Source organism: Sus scrofa, chromosome 13, assembly GCF_000003025.6.
Source record: "Sus scrofa isolate TJ Tabasco breed Duroc chromosome 13, Sscrofa11.1, whole genome shotgun sequence".
Lineage (NCBI taxonomy): Eukaryota > Metazoa > Chordata > Mammalia > Artiodactyla > Suidae > Sus > Sus scrofa.
The window spans coordinates 199,860,803-199,888,745 of record NC_010455.5 but is presented as its reverse complement, the minus strand read 5'-3'; the positions used below and the strand labels follow the sequence as shown (position 1 = coordinate 199,888,745).

Below are 27,943 nucleotides of genomic sequence, written 5' to 3'. Positions count from 1 at the left end.
GTCAGGGATGGGATGGGACAGGACAGGAGGTTGAGAGGGCTGCGCGGAGGGCCCGGGTCGGGGGCCAGGGGACCCCAGCAATGCTGGGGATGAAGTGGGCACCAGAGTCAAGGGCGAGGAAACCCTGCGTCCCTTCAAAGGGACCCTGTTACCGTCAGGCCAACTTCTTTTTTTTTTTTTTGTCTTTTGTCTTTTTGTTGTTGTTGCTGCTGCTATTTCTTGGGCCGCTCCCGCGGCATATGGAGGTTCCCAGGCTAGGGGTTGAATCGGAGCTGTAGCCACCGGCCTACGCTAGAGCAACGCGGGATCCGAGCTGCGTCTGCAACCTACACCACAGCTCACGGCAACGCCGGATCATTAACCCACTGAGCAAGGCCAGGGTTTGAACCCGCAACCTCATGGTTCCTAGTTGGATTCGTTAACCACTGTGCCACGACAGGAACTCCGTCAGGCCAACTTCTGATGAAACCACGCACGGGTGAGAGCCCGTCTGGGGACACCTCTAGTCTGCACAGGAGGGTTCCCAGGAAGACCCTTGTTTGTGGGCCCTGGAAGCCCTGGATTTCCCTATCATTCTCCTGGCTGGGCTTCCCAGCAGGTGGCTCTGAGTAGGAGTGGCTCCCGCAGAGACTGGCAGGTGGGGGCAGGGGGGACACGACACTTCTAGGCTATGACTCCTGGCATCTTCACCAGTTGGTTCCACAGAAGAAAAACAGAACCCTGCTGGCCTGGAGTGACAGTCCTCCTGAGCTGGGCCTCCTCCAGCAGGGCACAGGCTTGGTCTGTGCCAGAGCACCCCTGGGCACTGCTGCATCCGAGAAACACGTGGGGCCATGGGCACAGCAAGGCTGTTCTTCACGGCTGGGCGGGGCTTCACGACTCCGTCTTACAATACAACGTGACTGTCATTATGGTAGAACTCTCCATACAGCTCACACAAATATTTACTGAAAGCCTACAGGGTAAAGTCCATTTTTTTTTTTTTTTTTTGTCTTTTTAGGGCCCCACCCATGGCATATGGAGGTTCCCAAGCTAGGGGTAAATGAGAGCTGCAGCTGCCAGCCTACACCACAGCCACAGCATCTCAGGATCCAAGTTGTGTCTGCGACTTACACCACAGCTCATGGCAACGCCAGATCCTTAACCCACTGAGAGAGGCCGGGGATTGAAGCCGCATCCTCATGGCTACTAGTTGGGCTCGTAACCCACTGAGGCACAACGGGAAATGGGAAGTCCAAGTCCACGCTTCTTAAAAAGCCAAAGGCGGAGTTCCCGTCGTGGCTCAGTGGTTAACGAATCCGACTAGGAACCATGAGGTGGCGGGTTCGAACCCTGGCCTTGCTCAGTGGGTTAAGGATCCAGTGTTGCCGTGAGCTGTGGTGTAGGTCGAAGACGCGGCTTGGACCCTGTGTTGCTGTGGCTCTGGTGTAGGCCAGTGGCTGCAGCTCCGATTGGACCCCTAGGCTGGGAACCTCCATTTGCCATGGGTGCAGCGCTAAAAAGACAAAAGACAAAAAAAAAAAAAAAAAAAAAAAAAAAAGCGAAAGGCCTCCAGTGCGACTCCTGCCTGATTCGCCAGCTCAATCTCTCGATCCCTCTCTTTCTTCAAGGATTAGGATTATTTCAGTTTTGTTTTATATTTTATTTACTTATCATTAAAGTATAGTTGATTTGCCAGCTTCATCTCTTAATGCTTTAGCTACAAACTTTCTAACAGCACAGATCTACCTGGGGCTTCTGCCCGCTTGTCCTTCTGGTCTACTGTGCTGATTTTCCTCATGTGAGACTTACCCTGGCACGTGGTTTGTAGTAGAATGGCTCCCCTGCTCCAGGCAGGTGCACACATATAGTTACTGCTCCATGGGGGTCCCCGTGCACGTGTCACCGACCCCAGCGCCGGGCTAATGAGGATCTGCTTCACGGCTGACCCAGGTGGTGTGAGCAACTTGGGGCTGGACCTATAGTCCTGTCTGCTGCCCTCAGCACAGTGCCACCCACAAGGCCGGCATCCCACAAGAACATCAGAGGACCTGCTGGCCCCTGGACCACGTGGTCTTAGGGCCATGATGGCTTTTTTTCTATAAGCATGGAAAACAACCACTCCCCTCATCGCTGGCCTCTAAAACATACACTGAGGTTGTGCAGGTGATAACGGGAAAAAAAGGAAAGTAGTATTTTTCATTAAAAGCATGTAGTCTAATTGAACACTCAGTTCAACAAAACTACATCTTAGAAAACCCCAGCTATACTCGGAGGTCATCAAGAAATACCTTAAAACATTATTTATAAGAGTCTGATAGCTTAAAACAAAGGGAAAGTAACAAAATAATTGTTTAATGCGCTTATGTAAAAAAAAAAAAAAAAAAAAATTGAGAAGGTGGCCAGAAACACATGCTGTAACAGTGGGTAAGAACTGAGGCGTAACCGATGAAAAAAAAAAAAAAAAAAGAAAAAAGAAAAAGAAGAAAAAAAAAAAAAGAACTGAGGCATCAAGGCAGAGAGGAAACGGCCGTGGGAAAGCACAGGAAGAAGGGCATTTTATTATGGGCATTTTCGAACACAGAGAAAAGCGGCTAAAACAGCAACGTGACGATCGCCCAGCTTCAACAAGTATTAGCTGGCCAGTCCTGAAGACCCAGCTTTCAGGAAACCGTGTCTGTGACTCACTGGCTTATGGACAACGTGGTCAGGGGTTTTCCCCACGATCCTGGAGGAGAACTAAACTCTGTCCTCGCCTGTTATTTTGTCCGGCAGAGCTCTTGCTTTCGAAGCCATGAACTCATTTTTGCTTACTGTGGTCTAAAGACTCTGGCTATTTTGGGGGGCAAAAGATGTGCTGTGGCTCCTAAGGTGGACATCGGGGGTTCCCTTGGGCTGTGCTGCAGCAAGATCCCAGTTCTCTGCCCTTTAGAACGTAGGCATGGCAACATGACCTACTCTGGACAGAGAGAGGAGTGAAATGAATATCCCTTCTGGCACAGGCTTTAGAGGCCAACTCAAAGCCCAATGGGTTTTCTCTCCTGGCCTCTAAGATGGTGGAGACCCCTCCACAAGTTGAAGCCCCTCCCAGCCTGGGTCTCTGAGAAATTACAGAGACCAGAAACCACCTGCTGACCCACTGCGGCAGAACTCAACCATGTTATAAAAATCACTGAGCTTGGGGATTGTTTGTTACCATGACGTAACCTTCCCTATCCTGCCTGATACACCCCTTCCCATGTAAATGAATTACAAGGAACCACGGCCATTCATTTCAAATGAATGAGGCTGATTGGTATTTCTTTCTCACTTAAATGTGTTACCCCCATTTAATTAGACAAAAAGAACATAACCAAGAATGGAGGCCATGGCCAGAGCACAGGATGGGCTGTTCACCATATGCTGCCCATGTTAATCCAGGCAGACACAGAGAGTCTGAGTCGGGGAAGCAATGCCTCTTGAGGGAGTAGACCAGAGATGAAGGAAGACGTCTGATTTGACAATGCAGTTAAAAACAAAGGATACGAGCAGATAGTACTTAAAAAAAATGAGACAATGCTCATCCTTCCTGATTTAAAAATGCAAATTAAAACTACTATGACATGCCATTCTTGGAGTTCCCTGGCGGCGCAGTGATGAAAGGATCTGATGTTGTCACTGCTGTGGTGTGGGTTTGATCCCTGGCCAGGGAACTTCTGTAAGCTACGGGTACAGCCAAAAGAAAAAAGAAAAAAAAAAAAAAAAGAAAGAAATGCTATTCTTTTCACCTATCAGATTGGCAAGTTAGATCAAAGCACTCAGGTTCAGGAGAGAAGAAATACCCAGAGATCACAAATTGGATTCATTAAATCTATAGTTCTATAGTCAGGATTTGGCCAGATAGAATTTTCAAGCCTGCTTCTTGGAACGGCGATGACAGATTCCCCCCTTGTGCCTTTTTTCAGCCACACCCACTGCATATGGAAGTTCCTGGGCCAGGGATCAAATACGAGCTGCAGCTGCGGTGACACTGGATCCTCAACCTGCTGCATCACAGCGGAAGCAGTACAGCTCCACCCCTGGCCCGTATCACTTTCATCATGAATAAGGAGGCTAAAATTATGCCTGGGTCATCGTGATTTTGTTAACACACTTCAAACGGACCCTGGCACTTGATATGTACTTCAAAACTGAGGCTAAATCAACAAAACTGAGGCTATTATAATGCCTGATTTAAGTATGTGACTCTGTCCTGGAATTCCAGCTCCATCATCTGCTGTGTAAATTCCTTAACCTTCTGGGCTTTGGTTTCACAGGGATAACAGTGCCTCACAATGTTGCAACATGCATCATACAAGACACCATGTGTAAGGAAATTAGCACAGTGCCTGCCACCGAGTAGGCAATCAACAAACATCTCTTATGGTAACAAGGTGAAAATTAAGCACCAGATTTAAAGATGGAAACAAAATGCATCCAATTTTAAAAGAATAGACTGAAACCCAATCATTAATAAATTATGTCCTTTGTGGTCCCAAAAGCAAACAAGGACTCTAATTAGATGTGTTAATAAGAAAGCTTGAGAACTGTATCGTATTAGACAAGAAAAATTCAGAGTTCCTGTTGTGACTCAGAGGGTTAAGGTCTGAGTCACAGACTTATGACTTATGTTGTTTCTATGAGGATGCAGGTTCCATCCCTGGCCTTGCTCAGTGGGTTAAGGATCTGGCATTGCCGAGAGTTGCAGTGTAGGTCACAGATGTGGCTCGGATCTGTGCCTGTGGTGTAGGCTGGCAGCTGCAGCTCTGATTCGACCCCTAGCCTGGGAACTTCCATATACCACAGGTGCGGCCCTAAAAAAAAAAAAAAAAAATTCAAACTATTGTATATTTGGAGGTGAAATCAACTGTAGGCCCAACACAGTATGAGAGTTCCAAGAGACACTGAAGTCAAGGAGAAAATCTGCATTTAATAAGAGGTGGAATTGGAGAACCTGAAATTTCCTTTTAAGACAAAGGAAAAGGTAAACAGTCATTAATGTAAGATTAAGGGAAAAGAAAGTGTTCTTTCTTAAGGGATATTTAAAGAAAAAATTCTAAAGAAACATTTTGCAAGTGTTAAGACTGGAGCTCGGAATTGCCAGGTGAAAATGTTTTCCAGGCAGCAGATTTGAAGAACTTTTGGAAACAAAGGATTCCCCTAGACTGAGTGCCACCTCCCCCAGTGTGACTAAATTTACACAGGAAATGGTGTGTGGATCCCATTCAAAGACACCCTCTACCTAAGCAGCATCTAAGTAGCTAAGACGCTGTAAGCAGCATCTCAAACTCCACTTCTGTGAGACCTGCTTTGTCTCACTGAGGACTAGAGCACAGCCACCAGGGAACAGCTCCGCCTTTTCAGAGCAAACGTAAAAGAGAATGAAAGTTATCTAATGATCCATTCCCTGCTCTGACTGCTAAGAATTCCGAGCTCGTGTGGCTTTCTTCAGTCGGATGCCCTCGATTCAGAAGCTCCTCTACCTAGGAGCTGCCAATTCAAGCATCTGTAGGCGTGAGTGGGCAAAGTGCCCGGCCAACTTGGCCAGCTCACAGCAGGCTCCCAAAACCACTTCTCTGCAGGCAACTGGAGGGGTTCTGTTGCATCCTTGCCACGTGGTGGGGTCGAGCCTGATGGCCTGGGCTGCCCCCCGCTTTTGAAAAAGAACACCATCTCCTTAGAGCAGACCAGCGCTGGGAGGTTTGGAAACTGAGCGCTGTGCACTGCTGGTGGGGCTGTAGAATTATGCAGCCGCCACCCTCCTCAGAATAAACGTTTGATTTGTTCACCAAATTACCATTTGAATCCAGCAGTTCCACCTCCTGGGTATACACCTGAGAAAAACTGAAAGCAGGGACTCATATCTCTGCACCCCTGTGAACTAAAAAATGCCACCTGCCGGGAGTTCCTGTGGTGGCTCAGCAGGCTATGAATCCAACTAGTACTGAAACCAGACATGGCCCTGTGGGGCCCCTAGGTACAAGAGACTTTCTGTGTCCCCGATTTCTTCGTCTTAGGAAATGGGCCTCATCCAGCCTCCATGACTTTCCCTGAGTTCCTAGGGGCAGGATCGGATGGTTGCTGATCCAGGGAGGAATAGTCAAGCAACAATCGTACAGTTTTGAGGCAGGGTCCTGGTTCCCTCTCCAGGGATACACATAATAATATAGGCATCTTAAAAAAGTTAGATTCCTTATGCTTCTTTCAGAAATGAATACTTCAAAATTGAACAGCTTAGATGCCTTCCTTGTCCTTCTCCCTGACTTAATTGCACCCTAAACACAATCATCCATAAGCTAAAGATTAGGTGCCCTGAGCACAACTGCCTGTGGGGTAAAGGTTATTAGTACATGAAGTTTTTCAGGAACTTTCCAAGTTTGTTCTAATCTCTGATCCACATGCCCTTTTTGCAAGTACTGTTATTCTCGGCAACAACCCAGAAGACCCCCTTGTGATCATACCGAGATCTCCGACTCCAGCTTTGATGACTAAGGGTCCCCCAAAGAAAGAAGAATGCATGTTTGTCTCAATCCTGATTCCTATCTGAAAAACTGTTTTTCTCCTTTTTACTACAAAACTCCTCAAAATTCTTTCTAATGGGGGGCACAGTCTTTAAGGCATTAGCGAACCTGCTGTAACCTTCCTTTGCCTGGCAAAGCAATAAAGCTATTTTTCCTCCTTCACCCCAAACTCTTGTCTCTGTGTTTCAGTTCGGCACCGGCAGAGAGAAGGCCGAATTCCGGCAACAGTACCCATGAGGATGAGGGTTCCATCTGTGGCTTCGCTCAGTGGGTTAAGGATCCAGGGTTGCCACATGTTTCGGCGCCGGTCGCAGACACAGCTCAGATCTGGTGTGGCTGTGGCTGTGGTATAGGCCGGCAGCTCTGATTCAGCTCCTGGCCTGGGAACTTCCATATGCTGCAGATGTGGCCCCAAAAAGAGAAAAATAAAATAAATTAAAAATGCCATCTGCCTTATTGGTAAACAAAAGGATGCTACAACCATCAAGCCATCACATTACAGCCACCTTGATGGTGAGCCCTGAGGTGACTCAGGATGGAAACAGAATACCTGCCTTCAAGTCATCTGATGGCAGGCCCCCTCCCCCACCCACATTGTGCACCCTGTGGAAACACAGGATACTGGCCCCAGAGAGCTGAGGTGCATATCAAAGGAATGACTTCCACGAGCCCAGACCCGGCATCTTTCCACACAGAGAAGAGATAAATTTATTAGCTTGACATGTCTGGTTTTCTTTGATTAACAGTAACTTTTTGTTGTTCTGACTACCTGGTCTTTTGTTGCAAAAACTTGTATATATCCCGGCTCCCCCTTTGCCCTTCAGAACTGTTTCTCAGCATTATCTGAGATGTCATGTCTGGGCTGGAAGTGCTCAGAATGTCTGCCAAATAAACCTAACTCTCAACGCGTAGAATGTGCATTTTTTTTTTTTCAGTCAACACTCATGTTCGTTGAAGCATTATTCACAATAGCCAAAAGGTGGAAACCCACCCAAGTGCCCAACAATGGATAAATGGGTAAACAAAATTAGCTCTATACATACAATGGAATAGTATTCAGGCTTAAAAAAGGAAGGAAATTCTGACACCTGCTACAACGTAGATAAACCTTGAAGGCACTGAGCTAAGTGAAATAAGCCGACACAAAAAGACAGATTTTGTATGATTCTACTTATGTGAAGTTCCTTGAGTAGTCAAGTTCACAGAGACAAGGAGTAGAATGGTGGTGACCAGGGGCTGTGGAGAGGGGGTTGGGGAGTGCTCGAGTAAAAGCTATGGAGCTTCCGGCTTGGGAAGGGGCAAAAGTCCTGCAGACGGATGGTAGTGGTGGTTGCATGGCAATGAAACACACCAAATGCCACGGAACTGTACCCTCAAAAATAGTTAAAATGGAGTTCCATCTGTGATGCAGTGGAAATGAATCCAACTAGTAACCATGAGGTTGTAAGCTTGATCCCTGGCCTCCCTCAGCGGGTGAAGGATCCAGCGTTGCCATGAGCTGTGGTGTAGGCCAGCAGCCGTAGCTCTGATTCGACCCCTAGCTGCGAACCTCCGTATGCTGCGAGTGTGGCCCTAAAAGGCAAAAAAAAAAAAAAAAAATTAAAATGGTAAAGTTTACACTGTGTATGTTTAATCACCAAAAGAAAGAAGAAAGAAATTGGAGTTCCCGTCGTGGCTCAGTGGTTAACGAATCCAACTAGGAACCATGAGGTTTCGGGTTCAATCCCTGGCCTTGCTTAGTGGATTAAGGATCCGGCATTGCCGTGAGTTGTGTTGTGGTGTAGGTTGCAGACACTGTTCGGATCCCGCGTTGTTGTGGCTCTGACGTAGGCTGGTGGCTACAGCTCCGATCAGACCCCTAGCCTGGAAACCTCCATATGCCATGGGAGCGGCCCAAGAAATGGCAAAAAAAAAAAAAAAAAAAAAAAGAAAAGAAAGAAGAAAGAAATAAACACTGAAACACTGTGTTTCACCCAACTGCTGTTGTGGCTGAGTTGCAAGGACTATGAACCTTTTTTTTTTTTTAAATCTTTTTTGGGGCCACACCCACGGCATGTGCAACTTCCAGGCTAGGGTCGAATGAGAGCTATAGCAGCTGGCTTACACCAGTCACAGCAATGTGGCATCCGAGCCACATCTGCAACATGTACCACAGCTCATGGCAACATCAGATCCATAACCCCCGGAGGGAGGCCATGGATTGAATCCGTGTCCTCCTGGATCCTAGTTGGGTTTGTTATGGCTGAGCCACACTGGGAACTCTGGGACCATGAACTCCTGAGTGACGTCTGCACTTGGACCACGTGAAAACTCTTTCCCGACCGGAGAACAAAGGGACTTCTTTTAACAAATCCCGAAAGGACCGAGGGACTGTCCAGCCTCTCCCGAGTGTGAGTTTTTAACCTTTAACCAGCAAAACAGCTCCCTTTTGAACTGAGTCCCACCCCTGAGGGCTTCAAAACGCCTCTTCATATCCATCCCAGCTGCACAAGATTCGCCAAGGCTGGACCCTGGTTCAGGTCAGGGAGGGCCCACACTCACGCTACCTTCCCCCCTCCAGCCTCCATCTGGGCATTTTGCTTTGGCAAGACCCTCCTCCAGCGAGAAAGGCTCAGGGACTCTTTCCGGGGAAGTTTTATTGTTTGCATTGTGTATTTCAGGAAAGTGGAAACCCAAACTCACTGGCCAGGAAGCTTAATATAATGTAATATACTATTAAATACAGAATAAAAATGATGTCTACTACAAAAGAGAGACATGTTCTACAACTGTAAAATTATCTCAGGGAAACAGATGAACTGGGAAGGGAAAAAACGGCCATGGCTTTCAAAATCACTTTTTAACGTGCTAACCAGAAAGGAAAAATATAATTAGACAGGAAATGAAACTTCCTTATTTATTTCACCCAGGCACTCTACTATTTTCAAAATATTCCTTGGGCTCTATTTCAGATATAATTACAGTATTTTTAACCTCACTGTATTCATAGGCTCCGCTGACCCTAGAATAAAATAATAAAATACACAAAATATAAGTTTGAAAGGAAAGGTTTGAGCCATGTCTGAGCTCCGTCGAGACCAGGAAGTATCTACCTTGCCCCACCCAAGGCAACATCTATGCTTCACTGTGATTTATTCTGATGGGACAGGGTCTGATATTCTCTAGGACTCTCAGAGTGGTTTAGAACGGTTTTGTGTAAGAAACATGGTTAAAAATTCTAAAAGGGGAGTTCCCATTGTGGATCAGCAGTAACAAACCCGACTGGTATCCATGAGGTTGAGGGTTTGATCCCTGGCCTCGCTCAGTGGGTTAAAGGATCTGGTGTGGCTGTGGCAGACGTGGTGAGGGTCGCAGACGAAGCTCCGATTTGACCCCTAGCTTGGGAACGCTCATATGCCACAGGTGTGGCCCCAAAAAGCAAAAGAAAAAAAATTCCAAAAGGGTGGGCCCTGGGACTCGGAAAGTAACTTAATACATTTAAAAATGGTTAAGATGATACATTTTATGTTACACGTATTTTATCACAAGTAAAAAAAAAAAGTTAGGATAAGTTAACAATACAGGTGGGGGGAAGAATTAAAGTACACCTTAAAATGTTCTAGCCCGTAAAATAAAATTTTAAATGTTTCCCAGAAGAGCAAGCCCAGATCTGCCCCCTTGCAGGGACAGCACTGACCTCGGAAGGCCATTTGCTCATCTATAAAGGCAGGTAAGGAAGCCAGTTTAAAAGCAGGGCTCTCATCAAGCAAATGGTAAAGTGCTGGCGTGTCCTCCTTCTGGAAGTTGGTCATCTTTATAAGGATGTTTGTTTCGTGCCACAAAAATGAAGCTGTGTGGTAGGACAGGCCAGGTGGCACAAGCTTGAACACTCATGAAACACTTGCCAGGGGACAGCAACAGTGCCCTTCAGACAGAATAAAAGCAGAACAGACACTGAGTAATAACGAGCTGGCCAGGACTTCCCTTATGAAAGTAGGCCAGGCCGGAGCATGTCAGGCCTTCCTGAAATGGCAGTGCCCCGGCCACTATGCCAGCTTGTGGGGGTGGGGGGAGGGCGAGAGACAGGTGGGACATCAGGCACATCATCAAGCCTCCCCCCCCCCACTGAGAGCCACTGCAGGGGGCTGGGATCCCAGGTAGCCAGTGAGGCGAGGCCAGCTGGCATTTAACTCGGGGAGTGACACCAGAAGCAGTCCTTTGTAAAGGAAGAGCTTCCTCTTCAAAAGGGTCACCGACTGAAGCATCACTGTATTGCTCTCTGCTGGACGCTTACAGCAAACTGCAGAGTCGGGCACCCAATCAGTAACTCACAACACAGTTAATGCAGCCACGTCCCATGTCCCGGCCTGCAATAAAGCTGCCAGCAGGGCACGGGGTCCTGGTTAACTCAACCTCCCACATTAGTCAGAGAGACTATTAGAACACATTTTGTTTTCTTTTTTTAACAATTTACTATTATTATTTTGCTTTTTAGGGCCATGTCTTTGGCATATGGAGGTTCCTAGGCTAGGGGTCAAATTGGAGCTGTGGCCACGGGCCTACACCACAGCCACAACAACGCCAGATCTGAGCTGCTGCTGTGACCTACACCACAGCTCACAGCAACACCAGATCCTTAACCCACTGAGTGAGGCCAGGGATCGAACCCGTGTCCTCATGGTTACTAGATGGGTTCGTTACTGCTGAGCCAGAATGGGAACTCCTAAAAATTTCTTAAAATTATTTTATCTTTTAAGAATTTCTTTAAATTAATTTTGTCTTTTGCATCAGCTTTACCTTATCGTTGGAGCTAAGAGTAACTTGACTTTCTGAGCAGATGCCACGCTGTTTGCATAAGAGGACGATTAAAGGCGCAGCGTCTCCCAGCCTGAAGACCTTATAAAACCCCCAGGCCAGGCGTTGGTGGGGCACAGGGTGGCACTAACTAACCATCTGTGGGAAGAAACACCCTGCTGGAGCCGTGGGCCTGGACCTCCAGCTTGGCAGCTTCAGAATCTCACTTTATCAGTCGATCTGGAAGGTGGCTGTGCCGAGGAGGGAACGCTTTGCTAGTCTGACTCGAGAGAGAGATCAGAAAGACAAGGGCAGCAGCAACACCAGGATGAGCAGCACGGGCGCCCCGCCCCCCGCCCCAGGTCTGAGTCGCGCTCCGCCCTCCCCCGCCAGCCAGCCAGTCAGTCACTAGTGCACTGATACTCTTGTCTTTTCTCGAAGAAAACGCACCGTCACCTCCTCACAGGCTGGTCCTGCCCGTCAGACTTCAAAGGGAGCTGAAGCATCCGGGGTATTCACGGCACCTCCGCTCCCAGGACACAGGATCACTGGGGAGTCACCGACGCACATATGCATGCACGCAGGCACACACGCACACACAGACACACACACACGAACATGGAACACGGCACCGGGGCCATTCCAGTCTCCTGGTTAACACGACTCTGGAGTCTAACATTAGGTCAGAAAACAACTTCTTAGAACATGACAACAGACCTCTCAGAAGGCAGGCTACAATACACAGGCTCAATTGTTGCTCTTAACTGTAGGCTTCGGAATTTATTACACTTAGATTGTTCGGGTTTGGGTTTTTTTTTAATTTTTTTTTTAAGTTTTATTGAAGTATAGTGAATTTCCAAGGCTCTGATAATCTCTGCTGTACAACAAAGTGACCCAGTCATCCATGTATACGCATCCATTCTCTCAGATTCTTTTCCCACATAGATGATCCGAGAACACTGGGTAGAGTTCCCTGTGCCATACAGCAGGTTCGCGTTGGCCAATCATTCTGTATACCTCAGTGCGCATGCGCCAAATGCCAATCCCAAACCCCCAGCCCATCCCTCCCACTCCCCGACCTGTCCCTTTTGGTAACCGTAAGTTTTTCTAAGAATGCCATCTGCAGCAACATGGATAGACCTGGAAACTATACTAAGTGAAGTTAGACAGTGGAAGACAAACATCATATGATATCACACATGGAATAAAAAAAAAAAGGATACAAATGAACTTATTTGCAGAAAAGAAAGACTTAGACTGAAAAACTGAATGTATTACATCTAGATTGTAAAAGCCTCTCACGCTCACCACTCTCTCCTTTCCCTGCCTCCCCACGTAGAAACTTCAGGGGCCACCGTGATGCTTCCCAGTCTCCAGACCTTATTCTTTGCTGACTTCAGTGTCCATCCCGGCCGCCTCTCCTGTCCATGCCCTCCCCCACCCCACGGGCTTTGTGCAGCTCTGGCTGGGCTCAAACACTGTCAGTGGAACTGGGGAGCCTTGATTCAGCCTGAGCTTCATTTACAGTGTCTTCATTAGTAAAAGGAATCAAATGGCTCTGACCTTGGAGGATTCTAGGTTTGAAAAATAATGGGTAGGAAGCATGCAATGGGGGCTCACTACAGGGCTCACTCTATTGGGGGGGACCAGTGATGGAAAATGGTGGTGGTGGGGGGGGTCAAGGCACCAGAATTCTACGGTAAACCACATGAAGGGAAAAGGAACACCTGGGGCAAACACGCCCTGCAGAACAGTCTAAACCCTGAAACACACCTGATGCAGAGAAAACTGAAATCATTAAGGATTTATGTAACCACAATTTATACAATAGAGACAATAATAAAAGAAAGCATTCCATTCAGATCCTAGATGATGAAATGTCTGGACATATGCTATTCTTCTGCTTGTTAAACTTATTTTAATCCACATACAGATGACATATTTAACAAACCAAAGGCCTAACAACCGGAGTTCCCGCTGTGGCTCAATGGGATCAGCGGCATCTCTGCAGCACCAGGATGAAGGCTCGATCCCGGCCTGGAATAGTGGGTTAAAGGATCTGGCATTGCTGCAACAGGGGGCTTGCATCTGATCCCTGGCCTGTATGCAGCGATGTGGGGGAAAAAAAAAAAAAAAAAAAAGCCTAATAACCAACTTGTTAAAAGTCAAGAGCCAGAAGAGAAGAACATCTTGGGGACAGAGTCTCTTTACAAATTCCAAACAGACTTCAGTCCCCCAAGTTTTACTGGCAGAACTCAATATTCTTCAAAATTCACACCCAGCAGAACAGAGCTGGCACGCTCAAATGAGACAAAATGTGGGGACTCAAAGTCCCAGCCGTTGTCCCCCTACCCACACCCCCCCGCCCTCGGCCAGGGTAGAAGGGCTTCAGAAGGGCTGCACAGATGTGCAGAGCCTGGATGCGTCCTCCAGTGCTTGGGCTCTGCCAGCTCCTTGCGCACCAGAAGCACCATAAGCAGGAGCATATGCCCTGTACATGCGGCACCAGGGAAGGTAATTCTCTCCAACGAGGCACTGCCTGTCCCACTGGATTGGAACCCCTCCCGAGGCTCTTCTCCGCTGTCCTTCCCTCTGCCTCCCTGTCCCTGAAGCAAGCTCTCTACACAGAAGCAGTAACAGTGGAAGAAGCTAACAATGCGCCCGGCATAGGTCACCGAGGCATGAGAGCCTGGCTTATTCCTCCAGATGGACTCAGGCCCAAGGCTGACTCTCCTTTGCAAACCCAGCAGCCATAAAACTGCCCAGGGCACTCAGAACCCAGAGGCAGAACGTGTGGCTGGCATAAAGCAGGTGCCAGAAGAACACGATCTTCTAAGATACCCAAGAAGGTTCCGAACTTAGGATGAGACCTGCGCAGATGGGGAGACAGGAAATCCTTGGCAGTTACTCCATAAGCCTGACTCCAGCCAGAGGCACACGAATGCCCACAGAGAGAGCACGGCTCCTCACAGGACACTGCGTCTTTTAAGGAACATGCACATACTTCTACTGTCAAAAAACAAGTATGCCTGTATCAGCCCGTGGAGGAAACGGACTCCCATGGGTTAAGGATGGTCTGGTCCAAGGTTGCAGCTCAGTAAGAGCATTTTTGGATGTAAAGAATAGGATATCTGGAGTTCCCACAGTGGCTCAGCAGCATCCACGAGGATGCAGGTTGAATCCCTGGCCTTGCTCAGTGGGTTAAGGATCCAGCATTGCCGTGAGCTGTGGTCTAGGTCGCAGATGTGGCTTGGATCCCACGTGGGTGTGGTTGTGGTGTAGGCCAGCAGCTACAGTTCTGATCTGACCCCTAGCCTGGGAACCTCCATAGGCCGCGGGTGCGGCCCTTAAAAAAAAAAAAAAAAAAGAACATGTAAGGATAACCTGACCCCCTTGCTGTACAGTGGGAAAATAAAAAAAATTATAAAAAAAAGACATAAAAAAGAGAATAGGATATCTGACTACTATATAAGCCTCAGTGAAGATATATCACCTCGCAACCAAACCTAGAGCAGTGGTTCTCAAACTGGGGCAATTTTTCCTTCAAGGAGCATTTGGCCACGTCTGGAGACTCTTCTGACTGTTACAATGGGAGGGTGTGTGTGTGTGTGTGTGTGTGTGTGTGTGTGTGTGTGTGTGTGAACACACAGGACAGTACCCCTGCCCCATCACAGAAGGTCAACAGTGCTGAGGCCCAGAAACCCTGGTCTAGAGGAGCCTGGTCTGTGTCTGGTTAGTGCAGGGGCTCAATGACATCCTAAAAGGACTCATGCTTATGTGCGCCCAATGGTGAGTTGACTCATCTTCAGCCTTTTCCTGTTTTAACCTCCTGCCACACACCAGGCAGTAAATTCTCACATGACTATAGAGAGGAGCCAAAAAAAAAAGGTTGTTCCTTTCTTGTCTCTCTATATTACAGGAAATCCTTTCCAGAAGTTGGCCGGCCATATGTCATGGTTGGAGAAGGTCGTGTGCCCAGGTCTAAATTAATCCCTGCCAAGGAAAATAGAGTAACTAGGGCTTTTTTTTCCTTTGCATTTTAGGGCTGCACCTGTGGCATGTGGAAGATCTCAGGCTAGGGGTCTAATTGGAGCTATAGCTGCCGGCCTACACCACAGCAACTTGGGATCTGAGCTGCATCTGAGACCTGCACCAAAGCTCACGGCAACACCAGATCCCTGACCTACTGAGCGAGGCCAGGGATCGAACCTGCATCCTCGTGGATACTAGTTGGGTTTGTTTCTGCTGTACCACAATGGGAACTCCTAAAATAACTAGGATTAAGTCCTCCCACAGCAGCAAGTACTGCTGGGCTGGAAGATGGGGGCCACCATGCTGCATGGCATCGCCATCTGATCCTGACACATAGGAAGAGGGTGAGTGGCTGGGCCACCAGCATATCTGCCCCAAGCTGAGACGTGGTGAGCCTGACCATGAACCCAGATGCTCTGCTCCCCAGCTCGGCGTTCCTTCCTTCATCCCACGGCATCTGAATGAGCATACCTTCCAACGTACAACTTCCAAGGCATCTCTCAGGCGTTAGGAGAATCTGGGTTAAGCGGAATTATCATCAAAAATCCAGGAGTAAAATGTAAGGCAGAACTGTGTTGCTTGGGAAAAAAGTGCTTCACACTTTACAAACTGCTCGGGTAATGAAATGACATACATTTCTCACTGTATAAAGGTAAGACGTTACTAAGGTTAGTAAATAAGGAACAAACTGATCCTTGAAGAGACAAGCCAGATGATGGACCTGCAGGGTTGAGATAATGCTGCAACACTAGGGAAACTCCCATGAAGATAAGTGCACGCCAGGTAGGGCAGGGCTGGGACCGCACACCTGAATCCAGTTCTCTTCTGTGGTAAGGGTTATGGCTGAGTCGGCTCTGCTGGGCGAGCCGGCATTTTTCTCCCTTGAAGATACGAGTGGAAGTAAGATGTATCATTAAGATCTAAGTATGCCCTTTCATGCCCTTCCCCCTTCCTGAGGGACAAATGGCAGTAAATAGAGCAACCCTGGAAGCCACGTGTTAAAGAAGGCAGAGTGCCTGGCTTGAATCTCTGGAATGACCACAGGGAAGGGAGCTGCCCAATCTGGATCACGGTGCTAAAGGGATACTTGAATGAGAAACTTCACTCTTAAGGTGGCACTGAATTTTTGGACTTGTTACAGCAGCTAACACTACTGTGACTAATACACAGATAGTATCATCATGATTTAACCTTTTTGGAGAAAATGCTAGCAAAATATTAACAAAAACCACAAAGAGTACTGGTTGATGATATGTACGTACACCTGCCTTCCTGAAGAATTCAAAGCAAGAGGCTGAAAAAACTTAGAAATAAATTCACCAATATGGCCAGTTTTCAATTTTTTTTTTTTTTTGGTCTTTTTAGGGCTGCACCAGTGGCATATGGAGGTTCCCAGGCTAGGGGTCAAATCAGAGTTGTAGTCACTGGCCTACACCACAGCCAGAGCAACTCTGGATCCGAGCCACATCTGTGACCTACACCACAGGTCACAGCAATGCTGGATCTTTAACCCACTGGGCGAGGCCGAGGATTAAACTTATGTCCTCATGGATACGAGTCAGATTCGCTTCCACTGAGCCATGACAGGAACTCCCAGTTTTCAAATTCTTGATAGTTTCCTACATGACAACAAGTAGTTAAAACATAAAGTGGAAAATAATCCCATCGATAATAGCAAAAATACTTGCATAAAATACCTAATATATTTAAGACACAGAGGACTTACGTGAGAACAATTCAATACTTAGGGATCTAATGAATGTCTTTTTCTTTTCTTTTTTTCCCCCCGCATCTACAGAACATGGAAATTCCGAGGCTAGGGATTGAATCTGAGCCACAGATTCAACCTAGGCTGCAGCTACCTCAATAACAGATCCTTTCACCCCCTGCACTGGGCCAAGGATTGAACCCACGCCTCTGCAGCAACCCAAGCTGCTGCAGTCAGATTCTTAACCCACTGCACCATAGCGGGAACTCCTGAATGCTTTTTAATCGATCTAGAGATCATGACAGTTCCAAGTGGGAGGGGGAAGGTCCAACTGTGTGAAAATGTCACTACTCCCCAAAATATTCAGTTATTTGTTACCCAACACCAACCAACTCCTGTAAGATTTTTCTTTCTTTTTTTTTTTGGCTGCATTCATGGCCTACAAAATCTCCCAGGCCAGGGATCGAACTCATGCCACAGCAGGGACAACACTGGATCCTTAACCTGCTGAGCCACCAGGGGACTCCCCCATAAGATGTTTTTTAAAACTCTGCAAATGGTTCTGAAGTTCATCTGGAAGAAAACCACGCTGGAACAGGAGAAAAATTCTGGAACAGAAGAGTGGGCAGGGTGGGTGCAGAATGTGGTCCTGCCAGATAAAGACAGAAAGCACAGCAGCTGAAAGGCGTGGCTCCAGAACCAAAGCGCAGGCGAGTGGAAGAAGATGCACTCCACAGAGATGCAGGAGTCCAAAGGTTTAACCATACGTTCACTGACACAGCAACTCCACCGCTGGCTACATACCTTACAAAAATAGCCAAGGGCAGAGAGAGGTCCATTAGATCCTCCTGTGGAACTGTGAAAAACTGGAAGTAAACTAGTTGGGCAATAGAGGGCTTCTAGGTCTTGCCCACTCCGTACAGCTCCCCACTCCCTTCCTCTCTCTCTCACATACACACAACAGCTATCCATGAACTGTTCAACCTTCTTTTGCCCCCTTATTTTATTAAAAGCATCTTTCATGTTGGTACTTACCAGTCCACTGCAGGTGGATGCTGCCTGTGTCATCATGTCTTATCCTGCTGCCACACCCCTACTGGAGTGGTCATTTCCAATTTTTCTATCACATACAACGAAACAGTGTAGGCTCTTAGAGTTCTCTTTTGAGTTGAACTTCTATAGGACTAAAGCAAATTTAAACTGATGATGTCCTAACTCTCTGATCATTAGTCATTGGGAAATGCAAAAGCCACAGGGAGATACTACTACCGTCCCGCTAAAATGGCAAAAATGAAAAGACCGCCATGTCCTGTGCTCTTACGATTTTAAAAATTAAAATTGTTAAAATGGCCATACCACTCAAAGCAAGCTACAGATTGTATGCAATGCCTTTCAAAATACACATGACACTTTTCACAGACGTAAAACATAATTCAAAAATTCATCTGGAATCGTAAAAGACCGTGAATTGCCATAACAATCTTGAGAAAAAAGAACAAATCTGGAAGTATAACCCTCCCAGACTTCAGACAATAATGCAAAGCTACAGTAATCAAAACAGCATGGTAATGCACAAACAACTGATACGTAGATCGATGGAACAGGATAGAGAGACCAGAAATAAACCCATGCACCCATGGTCAATTCATCTGTGACAATGTAGGCAAGAATATACAATGGAGAAAAGACAGTCTCTTCAACAACTGGTGCTGGGAAAACTGGACAACTACATGTAAAAGAATGACATTAGAATAGTACCTTACACTATATACAAAAATAAACTCAAAATGGATTAAAGACCAAAATGGGTTAAATGTAAGACCTGAAACAGTAAAACCTCTAAAAGAGAACACAGGCAAAACACTCTTTGACATAAATCACAGCAATATTTTTTTTGGATATGACTTCTAAGGCAATAAAAATAAAAGCCAAAATAAATAAATGAGATCTAATTAAACTTAAAAGCTTTTGTTGGAGTTCCCTGGTGGCCTGGTGGTTAAGGATCTAGCATTGTCACTGCTATGGCTTGGGTTCAATCCCTTGCCCTAAGAACTTCTATCACAAGCGTGGCCAGAAAAATAAATAAATAAACAAAATAAAACAAAAGCTTTTGCACAGCAAAGGATACCACTGACAAAATGAAAAGATAACCTACAAATGGGAGAAAATATTTGCAAATGATATGACTGACAAGGGGTTTATGTCCAAAATACACAAAGAGCTCAGACAACTCAATATCAAAAAAAACCCCAAACCACCCAATGAAAAAAATGGGCAGAAGACCTCAACAGACATTTTTTTTTTTTTTTTTTTTTTTGCTTTTTAGGGCTACACCTGTGGCATATGGAGGTTCCCAGGCTAGGGGTCAAATCGGAGCTGTAGTTGCTGGCCTATGCCGGAGCCATAGCAAAGCGCAATCCCAGTCGCATCTGCAACTGACTCCACAGCTCACTGCAATGCCGGATTTTTAATCCACTGAGCAAGGCCAGGGATCGAACCTGTGTCCTCATGGATGCTAGTCAGATTTGTTAACTGCTGAACCACGACGGGGAACTCAACAGACATTTTTCCAAAGAAGACATGCAGGTGGCTAACAGGCACTTGAAAAGATGGTCAACATTGCTAATTAATTATTAAAGAAATGCAAATTAAAACAAGGTATTACCTCACAGCTGTCAGAATGTCTCTCTTCAAAAAGTTTACAAATCACAAATGTTGGTGAGGATGTGGAGAAAAGGGAGCCCTTGAACACTGCTGACGGGAATGTAAATTGGTGCAGGCACTATGGAAAACAGTACAGATAACCCTACACTGCTAACAACAGAACCACCGTTTGATTCGGCAATTCTACCCCTGGGTTTATATCTGGAAAAAATCAGAACACTAATTTGAAATGATATATGCACCCCAATGTTCAGAGCAGCACTATCTACAACACCCAAGATATGGAAGCTACTCAAGTGCTCATTAACAGAAGGCTGGATAAAGAAGATGTGACACACACACACACACATACACACAGACATGGATATGACTCAGCCATTAAAAAGAATGAAATCTTCCATTTGCAGCAATGTGGATGGACCTAGAGAATATTATATTTAGTGAAATAAGTCAGATAGAAAAAGACAAATATTGCATGATATCACTTTTTTTTTTTTTGTCTTTTCTAAGGCCACACCTGTGGCATATGGAGGTTCCCAGGCTAGGGGTCCAATCGGAGCTGTAGCCACCAGCCTGCGCTAGAGCCACAGCAACGCGGGATCCGAGTCGCATCTGCACCGGATCCTTAACCCACTGAGCAAGGCCAGGGATCGAACCTGCAACCTCATGGTTCCTAGTCGGATTCACTAACCACTGAACCACGATGGGAACTCCAGCATGATTTCACTTTTATGTGGAATCTAAAAATGACACGAATGAATGCAAATACAAAACAGAAACAGACTCACGGATCTAGAAAACAAACTAGTGGTTATCAAAGGGATAAGGGAAGAGGGCACAGGCAAATTAGGGGGATAGGAGTAAGAGATACAAACTACTCTGTATAAAATAGAAAAGCAACAAGGACATACTATATAGCACAGGAAATTACAGTCATTTAATAACTTTTAATGGAGTATAATCTTTAAAAGTGCTGAAGCACTATGCTGTACACCTGAAGCTAATATAATATTGTGAAGCAACTACACTTCAATAATAATAAAACAAAAGAATGCCTATACCAAGTGCTGGCAAGAATAGGAAAGAGCTAGAGTTCCCATAACTGCTGGTGGGGTGGAAGACGATACAACTACTTTGGAAAACAAGTTGGCAGATTTTTAAAAAGTTAAATATATACTTACTGGAAGCAACCCAATGTCCATTAACAGGCAAATGGATAAATAAATGGTCTATGTCCATGAAATCCTGCTCAGCAGTAAGAAGGAATCAATCATCAATATATACAACTTGGATGATTTTCAAAATAGTTTTGTTGAGTGAAAGATGCCAGACCAGAAAAAAAAAAGAGTATATACTGTATGAGTCTATTTTTTTTTCAATTTAATTTTTATATTGTATTGGGATATAGTTGATTTGTAATGTATTAGTTTCAGGTGTACAGCAAAGTGATTCAGTTATACATATACACACACCCATTCCTTTTCAGATTCTTCTCCTTTCTAGGTTATTAAAGAATATTGAGTAGAGTTCCCTCTGCTATACGATAAGCCCTTGTTGGTTATCTATTTTATATATAGTAGTGTGTATATGTTGATCCGAGACTCCTAATTTATCCCTCCTGCCACCTTCCCCTTTGGCAACCCTAAATTTGTTTTCAAAGTCTGTGAGTCCGTTTCTGTCCTGTAAATAAGTTCATTTCTATCATTTTTTAAGAGTCCATATAACAGTGATATCATATGATATTTGTCTTTTTTTGTCTGACCTACTTCACTCAGTATGATAATCACTAGGTCCATCCATGCTGCTGCAAATAGCATTATTTCATTCTTTTTTATGGCCAAGTAATATTCCATTATATATATTATCACATCTTTATCTGGAAGATGGATATATAGGTTGTTTCCATGTCTTGGCTATTGTAAATAGTGCTGCTATTAATACTGGGATGTATGTATCTTTTTGAATTATGGTTTTGTCCAGATATAGGCCCAGGAGTGGGATTGCTGGATCATATGGTAGTTCTATGCTTAGTTTTTTGAGGAAGATCCATACTGTTCTTCATAGTGGCTACACCAATTTACATTCCCACCAGTAGTGTAAGAGGGTTCCCTCTTCTTGACACCATCTCCAGCATTATTTGTAGACTTTTTGATGACGGCCATTCTGTCTAGTGTGAGTTGGTACCTCACTGTAGTTTTGGTTTGCATTTCTCTCATAATTAGCAATGTTGAGCATCTTTTCATGTGTTTTTGGCCATCTGTATGTCTTCTCTGGAGAAATGTCTCTTTAGTGTATGAGTCTGTTGACATAAAATTTTCAAAAATGCAAACTAGTCAACAGTGATAGAAAACATCACCAGTCACCTGGGCATGGGGGGCAGAGAGGGGAGGCGGGGGGCCACAAAAGGTCATGAGGAATCTTCTGGGATGACGGACGTATGCTCATTTCTTACATGGTGATGGCTTCATAACGATAGACATGCATAAAAACTCATCAAATTATACACTTCAAATACGTGTAGTTTATCATACCACAAAGCCGTGAAAAAAGAAAACGTAGGACTATTTTAAAAAGATAAATGCGTGGGAAATGCCTGTATTTGACTCAAACACAAGCCTGAATATTGAATGTTTACATTCAATCAGTCATCCTTTTGGCAAAATAGCCCAGTTTAACTTATTTCCTCGCCATAACAAAATATCACAGGCTGGGCAGTTGAAACAACAGAAATTTATTTCTCCCCATTCTGGAGGCTGGAAGCCCCAAATCAAGGTGCTGGCTGAGCCCGTTCTCCTCCCAAGGTGTTGATGGTGCCTGCTCACTGTGTCCTCGCATGGAGGGGAGAGAGCCCGCTCAGTCTATTGGATTAGGGCCTCACCCTTATGACCTCATTTAACCTTACTTACCTCCTGGAAACCCTACCACCAGACACAGTCGCACTGCAGTGGGTTGGGGCTTCAAAGTATGAATTTGGTGTGTGTGTGTGGGGGGGGGCGGCTTCTTTACCACAGCCTGTCTGACATGAAGTTTCTGGCTTCTTAACTTTCTTGCTAGTATTTCTAAAATGTAAAGGAACCATAGCCCTCTCCCCTATTCATAAACTCAATTCTGCCAGATGACCTTTTTAAAATTATTATTAGAAGAGCTTTTGTCACTAGATTGCTGGAGGACTAATTCACCTGTCCAAATCTGGACCATCTCCACCCTTCCAGCAGATCTGAAAGGAAGAACAGCACACATATCCTTTGGTTGGATGCAAAGCAAATAGATTATCCTAGCTATAATTTCTGGAAGCATATCAGACTCCTTTTAGCACAGAGGAATGCTCTTTCCAGAAGGACCACGTCAGCCTTACGGTGTCTGAGTGGCTCGCAGCGGGGCCACTGTCTCAGCCCTGGCCAGTTCTCAGCTCCTTTTGGATAACGCACGGTAGGATAAGAAGCAGTAACATGACCTGAGCCTCGGGGCATCACCCACCAAAAGGATGACACAACAGCGGCAGAGGACTGGGCGCTTTCACGCATTAGGCATGGGAGTCCTGCCTGACGTTCGATTAGCTGCATCGCCTAAGTTCTGGGGCCAAGAACAGCAGAACACAGCCAGAAACAAATGGCCCTGGGATTGCCACTCTCCTGCAGAGGAGCAAGATCTACTTACAACCGAAAAGAGTCAATAATTGCCAGCCAGGTCCTTTCAATTTGGTCTCTTCTCAGAAGGCACCCAGGCCCATGTCCTTCCAGTATGACCCTAACACCCCAGTTATCTGACACCTTCTACCCTCAAGGTCATCACCCTGGACGGCAGCCCAAGTTGCTGGAAAATGACTAAAATACTTGCCCTAAACTGAGACGCCAGCTCTCTTCCAGATGGGGCCCTAAAAGTGAGACGACAAGATGAAACCAGCATCACGAGGTGGAGGGGGGCTCAGGGCCCTACTCCAGTCACTCGCTGGGCAGAGCCGGGTCCAGGGGGCACTGGGGTGGTGATTCCAAAAGCATCTCAGCAGAGGGAGGAAGAGGTTGGGGAGGAGGACCGCCAGGGCCCCCACAGGGAGACACAAAGGGAAGCCCAACCTGGAGGGCTGAACTCCCCTAAGGGAACACTCCTCACCAGCCCCACAAGGAAGCTGGTGCAGAGCTGGCCAGGTGCAGGCAGGGGGGCACGAGGCATCAGGACCACGATCTCAATGTGTCTCCAGTGTGATGGTCTTGGGAGGTGGGGCCTTGGGGAGGTGATCAGGTCGTGAGGATGGAGCTCTGGAGAATGGGATTGGTGTCCTTGTAAAAGGGACCCCCCAGAGCTCCCTGCCCCCTCCACCATGGAGGACTCAAAGGAAGACAAGCAACTGTGACCCAGGAAGAGGGCCCTCCCTAGACACCGAATCGGCTGGTACCTTGATCCTGACTTCCAGCCTCCAGAACTGAGAAACAAAAGTCTGCTGGTAAGCCCCCAAGTCTGTGGTATAAAAGCAGTCTGGGTGGACCAGGACAGCCGGGAGGCTGCCCTGGGTGACTCGGAAATTCTGGCACACATGGTACAACCATACACATGAGAACTGAAGTTCTTCATGGCGCTCCAGGGCAATAAAAAAGAGATTAAATAACTAACACTCTACTCTTTCATGAGGCACATGATGACAAGCCGACTGGGCTTCCATTAAAAATTAGATTTTTGGGGAGTTCCCGTTGTGGCACAGTGGTTAACGAATCCGACTAGGAACCATGAGGTTGTGGGTTCGATCCCTGGCCTTGCTCAGTGGATTAACGATCCAGCGTTGCCGTGAGCTGTGGTGTAGGTCGCAGACGTGGCTCGGATCCCGCGTTGCTGTGGCTGTGGCGTAGGCTGGCAGCTACAGCTCTGATTAGACCCCTAGCCTGGGAACCTCCACATACAGCGGGTGTGGCCCTAGGAAAGGCAAAAAAAAAAAAAAAAAAAAAAAATTAGGTTTTTGGGGGAGTTCCCATCATGGCGCAGCAGAAACGAATCCAACTAGGAATCACGAGGTTGAGGGTTTGATCCCTGGCCTCGCTCAGTGGGTTAAGGATCTGGTGTTGCTGCAAGCTATGGTGTAGGTCACAGACTTGGCTCGGATCTGGTGTTGCTGTGGCATAGGCTGGCAGCTGGAGCCCTGATTTGACCTCTAGCCTGGGAACCGCCATATGCTGCTGGTGAGGCCCTTAAAAGAAAAAACGTTTTGTTTTTTTTTTAAAAAAAGTTGATGTATGAAGAGACAATCTGTATCTCACTGTCAGACCCTGTTATGGGATAAAGTGAGTCCCCAGATTCCTATGTTGAAACCCTGACCCCAGAAGCTCAGAATGCAGTTATATCTGGAGACAGGGCCCTTAGAGAGGTAACAAGGTACAATGAGCCCACATGGGCGGTGTTCAACACTTCTGGTGTCCTTATAGGATGAGGCGGTCAGACACTGACAGAGAAGAGGACACAGGGAGAAGCAGTCGTCCCCAAGCCAAGGAGAAATGCCTCACAAGAAACTGAACCTGCCAACACCTTGATCCTAGATGCCCAGCCTCCAGATGGTGAGGAAATCCAGCTCTGTGCTGTCAGTACAGTCTGCGGTACTTAGTTACGACAGCCCTGGCAGAATAACGCAAACCCCAAACCAAAGAGGCTTCCATGGGAACTGATGCTATTTAAAAGAGAAGCAGTTAGCAGGGCATGGGTAAATGTCAGGGTCTAAGGGAGACTCATCACGTGTTCAGGTGCAAAGAGCCAGAACCATCCACCTGGTCCCCGAGCTCTGGTCACCATCTTCCCATCATGCCACAGCAAGGAGGCTCTGCTTTAAAAAGGAGATGCTTGGAGTTCCCGTCATAGCGCAGTGGTTAACGAATCTGACCAGGAACCACGACGTTGCGGGTTCGATCCCTGGCCTTGCTCAGTGGGTTGAGGATCCGGTGTTGCCATGAGCTGAGGTGTAGGTTGCAGACACGGCTCGGATCCCGTGTTGCTGTGGCTCTAGCGTAGGCCGGTGGCTATGGCTCTGATTCGACCCCTAGTCTGGGAATCTCTATATGCCTCGGAAGCGGCCCTAGAAAAGGCAAAAAGACCAAAATAAATAAATAAATAAAATAAAATAAAATAAAATAAAATAAAATAAAAAAGTAAATAAAAAGGAGATGCTTGTTGTTAAGCAATAAGATTTTAGAAACTAAAACACGTAACAACCCCAAGACCTATTTCTGTTGCTATGCATGTTACCTGCTTTCTGGCCATTTTGTGAAACAGTAAAACAGTAGGATATTGAATAAAAGCAGAAAAAAAAAAAAAGTGGTTCATTTAGGACCATTATGACACTTTAAAAAAAAAAAAAAAAAAAAAGCTTTAGGAGTTCCCGTTGTGGCGCAGTGGTTCACGAATCCGACTAGGAACCATGAGGTTGTGGGTTCAGTCCCTGCCCTTGCTCAGTGAGTTAACGATTCGGTGTTGCCGTGAGCCGTGGTGTAGGTTGCAGACGCGGCTCGGATCCCGCATTGCTGTGGCTCTGGCTTAGGCCGGTGGCTACAGCTCCGACTGGACCCCTAGCCTGGGAACCTCCATATGCCGTGGGAGCAGCCCAGAGAAATAGCAAAAAGACAAAAAAAAAAAAAAAAAGAAAGAAAAAACACACAAAAAAGCTTTAGTGCTAAGGTTTTTTGTCTTTTTAGGGCCCCACCCACAGCACATGGAGGTTCCCAGGCTAGGAGTTGAGTCAGAGCTAAAGCTGCCAGCCTACACCACAGCCACAGTAATGGAAGTCTGAGTCGCATCTGTGATCTACACAGCTCACAGCAATGCCAGATCCTTAACCCACTGAGCGAGGCCAAGGATTGAACCCGCATCCCCATGGATACTAGTCGGGTTCGGTAAACAATGAGCCATGATGGGAACCCCTAGTGCTAAGGTTTTTTATTTTTATTTGTTTGCTTTTTAGGGCCGCACCTGCTGCATATGGAAATTACCAGGTTAGGGGTCTAATCGGAGCTGCAGCTGCCAGCCTACACCACAGCCACACCAGATCCAAGCCACATCTGGGACCTACACCACAGCCCATAGCAATGCTGGATTCTTTAACCCACTGGGTGAGGCCAAGGATCAAATCCACACCCTTGCGGAGACAACGTCAGGCCCTGAACCCCCCCAGCCACAACGGGAACTCTAAGAAAATTCTTCATCACATCAACTCTGATCAGGCATACTTGAATGCAGAAGCTGAGGGTCCCCCAGAAGCCTGCTGACAGAGGCCTGCCCTCTCCAGCATCCTCTCAAACTCTCTGCGTCCAGTAAGTGATCTGGGTGCTGAGGCTGCTCACTTCTGCTCCAAGGGTGCCAAGGTGAGGCTCACTCCCCACGCATCAGCCAGAGGGAGTCCTCTGCCAAGAAAGGCAGCCGAGGGTCACCTTGCTCAAAGCCTGTCTGGAAAGGCAGTGGCTTCCCTCCATCACGTTCAAAAGCCATGATCTGCCCAGGCTACCTCTCCTCTCTCACCCCCGTCACCTCTCCAGCCACGCCCATCCGGCTGTTCTTGGACACAGGCCTGCACCCCAGATGGCCTCCCTGCCAGCCAGCTCGCTGCACCTGGGCCTCTGCGCAAATCTCAAATGTCACTTTATCAGAGAGCCATCTCTGTTTGAGCTAGCATCCCATCCGCCTTCCCTGCTACCAACTCTCCTGGTGAATTTCTCCTCCTAGCATTCAGCGCCTGACATCACATTTATTTGCTGTCTGTCTGCCACTCATGCCCTACGAATCATGTGTTCAATGCTGGGTCCCCAGCACCGACATGTTCAGTCTACCTTGGTTCGACCACTGTCTCCGACTGTCAGGGCTTCTGTAACAAAGCACCATCTACCCGGGGGGGCTCATAGCAACAGCAACGGAGGCCAGGAATCAGCAGGGCTGGTTCCCCCTGAGGCTGGGAAGGAGAAGAGGCTCCAGGCTGCTCTCCTGGCAGTTTTCCGGCCCTCTCGGTGTTCCTCGGCTTTTAACTGCATCCGCCTCCAGTCTCTGCCCTCCATCTTCATGTGGCATCTTCCCTCTCTGCCTGTCTGTGTCCATGTCCAAATTTCCCCTTTTTATAAGGACATGCTCATCCTGGATCATGACCTCATTTTACCTTGATTGGCTCTGGAAAGATCAGATCTATAAATAAGGTCATACGCTGAGATCCTGGGGGTTAGGCCACAACGTTTCTGGAGGACACAATTCGATCCATAACAATCGCTTGGCAGCCATATGACATCGGCAA

General features: G+C 46.7%; 1 protein-coding gene across 1 annotated transcript in view; it reads right to left on the bottom strand.

The window, feature by feature from the left end:
• DOPEY2 (dopey family member 2) overlaps window positions 1-27,943 on the bottom strand; it is a 134,463-nt gene that overhangs the window by 93,739 nt on the left and 12,781 nt on the right.